Here is a 6,107-nt window from a genome sequence, read left to right as displayed (position 1 = left end):
AACCATCCAAAGTTAATTTGAAGATTTATAGGACTTCCTGAAGCCTAGTTCTAGACCATCACCTAACGTAGTATAGTACCTTACAAAATTATTCCCTTGTATCATTTTATTTGATACCTACCGTACCCTGTGTTGGGTAGGCTTTGTTATCCCTCTTTTATGGGTGATTGTAAAGCTACTTCTGACATTGAAGCATACATTCTGGTAAGACTCAGAGGGAAAACATGTTTTTACACTGCTATAAGCACCTGGTTTGTCTCTTTGTAGATAAATATACCTTGTTGGGTTCTACAGGAAAGGTGCCTTTGCTCAGTAGGTGAGTGCTAAAGGTCTTGTCTTTTGCAAGGCCATTTTATCTTCGAGGTGGAAGGAGGAGGCACTCAGAACCTGCTTGGCCTTGGAGAGGCCTTGACCGTGGTTGGAGACCTTGATTGACATGAATGGTATGCCCACTCCAGCCTCTCAAGCTTTTCTGTTGTGCTTCAGGTACCTAGAATTTGTTAAAATCTACCTCAATAGTGGAGCGTCACACCAGGTTGATGAGTGAAGGGAGTCATCACAAAATGGAATAAGGTGAGTGTTAAGAGCAGAAGGGGTTTCACATTAATTCTAGTAAGTGATTAAGTTTGTGGGGCAATTCACAACTTTTGGGGGGCTAACATGCCATATTGGGGACTGTGGACTTTGATTATAGAAAGGTGAACCAGGGAATTCCCTTGGCGGTCCAGTGGTTAGGACTCCGTGCTTCCACTGCTGGGGGCACGTGTTCGATTCCTGGTTGGGGAACTAAGATCCCGCATGCTGTGCTGTGTGGCCAAAAATAAATAAATAGCTAAATAAAAGTAAAATAAGAAAGATGAACCATAAGAGCTGGGACATAACCTCTGTTAGATACTGGCATGTGGAATCCAATATTGGTCCCCCCATACTTAAGAGAGGAATAAAAATGATTAAAAAGTTAAAAAAAATTCCTTATCGTTATACGTTTAAAAAAAAAATAGAAAGATTTTAGCCTAGAGCAGGAAAAGCTAAGGGATGGCTTGATTACCATCTTTGAGTACAAGAATAGTTTTTGCTTGGGGATTTTGATTAATTGGTCTTCCTGTATTTCAAAGATTTAAGAGGAAGTGGGCTTAAATTGAGGGAGGAGTGATTTTAATGAATATGAGGAAGAGTTTCTTTCTTTTTTTTCATTAAAAAATTTTTTTTGGCTGCGTTGGGTCTTTGTTGCTGCAGGCAGGCTTTCTCTAGTTGTGGCGAGAGGGGGCTACTCTTCATTGCGGTGCGTGGGCTTCTCATTGTGGTGGCTTCCCTTGTTGCGGAGCACAGGCTCTAGGTGTGCGGGCTTCAGTAGTTGCAGCACGTGGGTTCAGTATATGTGGCTCACGGGCTCTAGAGTGCACTCTAGAGTGCAGGCTCAGTAGTTGTGGCTCACGGGCTTAGTTGCTCCGTGGCATATGGGATCTTCCCAGACCAGGGCACGAACCTGTGTCCCCTGCATGGGCAGGTGGATTCTTAACCACTGCGCCACCAGGGAGGTCCCAAGGAAGAGTTTTTTGATCATCAAAGTTGGGAAACATTTGAATGACTGCTAAAGGAGTGTTGAATTTCTGACTGTGTCAGTTATCTGTTACTGTGTAACAGATCACCCTAAAACTTTTCGTGGCTTCAAATGATAGTCATTTTATTGCTGTGATTCAGTGGATTAGTAATACAGGGGTGAGGGCCATATTGCTTTCTTCCACGTGATGTCGATTGGATTGGAGGATCCAACATGGCTTCACTCACGTATCTGGGGTCTTGGTGCTAACTGTTGGCTGGGACATTTTGGTTCTCCTCCATGAGGTCCAGCTCTCTCATGGAGAGATGGCCTCTCATCACTCATTAGTCTAGACTGGGCTTCTTTACATGGTGGTTGGCTTCCAAGGGGGCCACAAAGCAGCTGCAGGGCCTCTTAAAGCCTAGGCCTGGAAGTCATACATACACTTCTGCTCCCATTCTTTTGATTAAAGTAAGTCATGCGTGTAGCCCACATCCAAGGGGAGGGGATATGGACTCCACCTCTTACAGGGTAGAGTGTCAAAGTCACACTGCAAAAGGACATGCAGCATGGTTGGGATTATTGTGGCCAATTTTGGAAGCAATTTACCACACTGACCTTAGAGATTTTAAATGAGATAATAATCAATATATATTTATTGAGTAGGTAGTTTGGGCATATAGTTTACGAACTTGGCTGCATATCAGAGTCATCTGGGAGCTTTTTACAAGCATAGACTCCTTAGGTACTAGACCTGTGAATCAGTATCTCCTGGGGATGTTGACACATTCTTTGTCCTTTCAGGTAACTCTCAGTAAAATGAGGCTGGGGTGAGAGGCGGAACAAGACAGATCCAGATGGTCTATATGAGGCAGAATGGTGGGTGCCTTAAGATAGGCCTGCTGGGGGTCTTCCCTGGTGGTCCAGTGGTTAAGACTGTGCTCCCAATGCACAATGAGGGTACGGGTTCGATCCCTGGTGGGGGAATTAAGATCCCACATGCCACATGGCATGGCCAAAAAAAAAAAAAAAAAAAAAAAAGATAGGCCTGCTGGTCTCCTCCTGCTTCCAGGACTTGGCGAAGCCTCTGCCTGGCATGCTCCACCTTCCAGGCTGCCTAGTGTAAGTTACATCTCATCCAGTCGGCACATCACCAAAGGAGTGTTTCTTGATTCCTCGCTTATGTTTTCTCAAAGTTTCTAGCACTTTTTCCTTCATAGCAATTTTTAGTTTATAATTAAATATTTGTGTGATCATTTGACTGATATATAATAGACAGAAATATGTCTGCTTTGCTTTCCAGTATCTTAACATAGTGCCTGCCTCATAAAAGGTACTCAGTAACTGTTGAATGAATAAGTGGTTGACTGAAAGCATGAATGAATGAAGTGATATTTGAATTCGGGTTTTTTTAAAACATATTTTTTAAATTAATTAATTAATTTATTTTTGGCTACGTTGGGTCTTCGTTGCTGTGCACAGGCTTTCTCTAGTTGCGGCGAGCGGGGGCTACTCTTTGTTGCGGTGTGCAGGCTTCTTATTGCGATGGGTTCTCTTGTTGCGGAGCACGGGCTCTAGGTGTGTGGGCTTCAGTAGTTGTGGTGCGCGGGCTCAGTAGTTGTGACGCACGGGCTTAGTTGCTCCGCAGCATGTGGGATCTTCCCGGACCAGGGCTCGAACCCATGTCCCCTGCATTGGCAGGTGGATTCTTAACCACTGTGCCACCAGGGAAGTCCTGAATTTGGTTTTAATGGTGATCAGAATTTTGGGCAGGTGGAGCAAACGAATGGGAAATTCATACTTCTGAAGCAGAAAGTGTGGGTTTTATTGCTCATATAATTTCAGAAGATTGGAGGAAACTAGTTTGGGGGAAGATGAAGGGTTGGGTTTTGAGTGTCTTTGGTATGCTAGATTTGAAGTCTGGATATCTAGCAGGAATTTGGAAATGACTATTAAACTGAAGCCTGAGATTGATTCCAAAGACTGAGGAATCTATTCATTCAACGGATACTTACCAAGCTTCCACTGTGTGCCAGACAACTGCACTGTCGGGAAGGTGAGCCGAAGTCTGATGGATAAGGAGCTGGCTTTGTGAAGAGCTGTGGAGGATGTTCCTGGCAGGAAAGGAACCACAAGTGTGCAGGCCTTGGGGGCAATAAATGATTTTTTTCTTTGAGGAAGTCAAAATAAAAGGAGACCACCAAGGGCCTCGAGTGAGGTGAATGGGGGGTGTGGCATGAGGTAAAGTAGAAGAGGTAGGCAGGGCCCACATCACATGGGGCCTTTGTGGGCCATGTAGTGAGTCTTGGCTTTACGAAAGGGCGTGGTGGGAAACCACTGAAGGCTTTAAAGCAGGAGAGTAACAGGTGTGTGCATGTGTGTGTGTGTGTGTGTATTTTTCTTTTTTGGCCACGCCACGTGGCTTGCGTGATCTCAGTTCCCCCACCACGTATTGAACCCAGGCCACAGCAGTGAAAGCCTGGAATCCTAACCACTGGACCGCCGGGGAACTCAGGCGGAGTATAGTTTTTAAAAGAGAAGTTTACCCGGACTACTGTGTGGAGAAAAGAGAGTGGCAAAGAGGGGGCCAGTAAGGAGGTGTTTGCTCTAGTTTTTGAGAAAGATAATGGCATATAAGTCAGGGTGTGGCCGTGGACATAGGAGGGATGTTTGCAGGATATATTTTAAAAGTAAAACCAATAGAATTCACTAGAGAAGGAAAGGAAGAATGGTTAGTTCAGCGCCCTAGGAGATATTTAAGGGGCAAAAGGAGGAGCCAGGGAAGGACAGGGAGGAAAATATGTCTTTAAAGGAGAGTCAAGCTATTGCACTTTCAGTGGGCATCAAAGGGAAGAAGATCGGTAGGTCATCGGCATATGGGAGGTCGTCAAGGTTTGATGTAGGAAAGAGCCGTGTATTTAGCCATCACAAGATCATTGGTGACCTTGGAGAAAGGGCTTTCAGTAGATTGGAGCACAGCTCATGAACAAGTGTGTGACATGGAAGTGAAGCATAGCACCAGCTATTCTATGGGGGAATTGAAGAGAAAGGGAGACTGAGCTGAGAGCTCACTTTGTGCAAACTTGTGCAGAGACATATGTGTGTAGAGGCAGGTTTTCTAAAAACCGTAATGGACCAGTGTTCACTGAGCATCTTCTCTGTGCCAGTCACTGTGCTAGGAGCTATACCAACTCTATTCTATTTATCTTTGTCTTGAAACAATTTCCATAAAAGTGTAGTGACCTCCAAAATAAATTTCCAAATTCTAGGGACATATGGAACCTTTCTTTGGGGTATGGGAAGGAATGATTAGAGCTAAGTTTTTCTATATTTTTATCTTACCCTTTGAAATTTCTTTTTAGAGTTCTGCTTTAGATAGAACACAGTATATTTGTGTAGTAGTACTTGTCTAATTTGCTGTTAAATATAGATACATTGGAGATGTACTAATTTTTTTTTTAACTAATGGTCAAAAATGGTGGATTCTACTGGCCCTGTGAATAAAGGGGAGGTTTTGAGATGGAAAGAAAAGAAGAGGTAGAGAGAAGGGTGGGAAATTAACATGCCAGTTAGTCTGCACATTGTTTTAAACCTCTTAAGAACGCTGTGAAGTTATTTTCCCCCATTTTACAGATAAGAAACTGAGGTCTGGAGCAATGAACTTGTCTGAGGTCACACAACCAGTTAAGTGATGGAACTGGAATTTGAAACTGGGTCTGTTTTACTTGGAAGCCTTATCACCTCACTTATTCTTCCCCTCTTCTGCTTACTGCTTTCATATTTTTCCATTTAATTCTCACAGTGATTCTACAAGGAACAGATTAGAATACCTGTTTTGCAGTTGAGGACTCTGAGGCACAAATGAAACAATCAGCGCATGGTCACATATCTGGTCTGTGGCACCAGCTCCTGACGCCAGTGTTCCCTACTGTACCACCATTGCCTCTCAAGTGGACAGGACCCAGTTGAATTGTTTTGGTAAAGTAGGAGAGGAGGTTTCTAGTTATCTGACAAAGAAGGAGTGGAAGAGGGGATAGGGTTTGGAAGATTACTTAAGAGTAACAGTTCCCAGTTTTTTGAGCTCTTACTCTGTTGTTAATTACCTCATTTAGGTCCTGCATTTTACAGATTTGGAAGATGAAGTTTAAGGAGGTTAAGTACCTCAAGTACCTCGACTGAGATCACACAGGAAGAATTTGAGTTGTGTCTAACTCCAGGCCCTGTGTCCTAAATCCTGCACAACACTGCTCTTTGGAAAGTTGCTATGAGACATCAACTAGAGATGAATAAAAGATTTCTGAGCCCATTGATGGCTTGGTCCCAGTTGTATGAATTTGTTGGGAACCCAGTAAATAAAGACTTCTGACTTTTCTGTAATACTTGGTAGCTCAGGGATGGAGAGACTGAGGAAAGGAGGGGAAGAAAAGTGTAGAATAAGAATTCAGTAAATCTGGGCTTCCCTGGTGGCGCAGTGGTTGAGAATCTGCCTGCCAGTGCAGGGGACACGGGTTCGAGCCCTGGTCTGGGAAGATCCCACATGCCGCGGAGCAACTGGGCCCATGAGCCA

General features: G+C 44.0%; 1 long non-coding RNA gene across 1 annotated transcript; it reads left to right on the top strand.

Annotated features, from left to right (window-relative positions):
- The first annotated feature begins 260 nt into the window (after positions 1-260).
- On the top strand, positions 261-5,848 carry LOC307068269. Its single transcript, XR_013811435.1, has 4 exons — positions 261-573; positions 5,174-5,223; positions 5,343-5,518; positions 5,653-5,848. It is a non-coding gene; the product is annotated as an uncharacterized lncRNA (long non-coding RNA).
- Positions 5,849-6,107: the final 259 nt, after the last annotated feature.

Source organism: Hyperoodon ampullatus (assembly GCF_949752795.1).
Source record: "Hyperoodon ampullatus genome assembly, chromosome: 19".
NCBI lineage: Eukaryota > Metazoa > Chordata > Mammalia > Artiodactyla > Ziphiidae > Hyperoodon > Hyperoodon ampullatus.
This window is presented reverse-complemented; position numbering and strand designations above follow the sequence as displayed.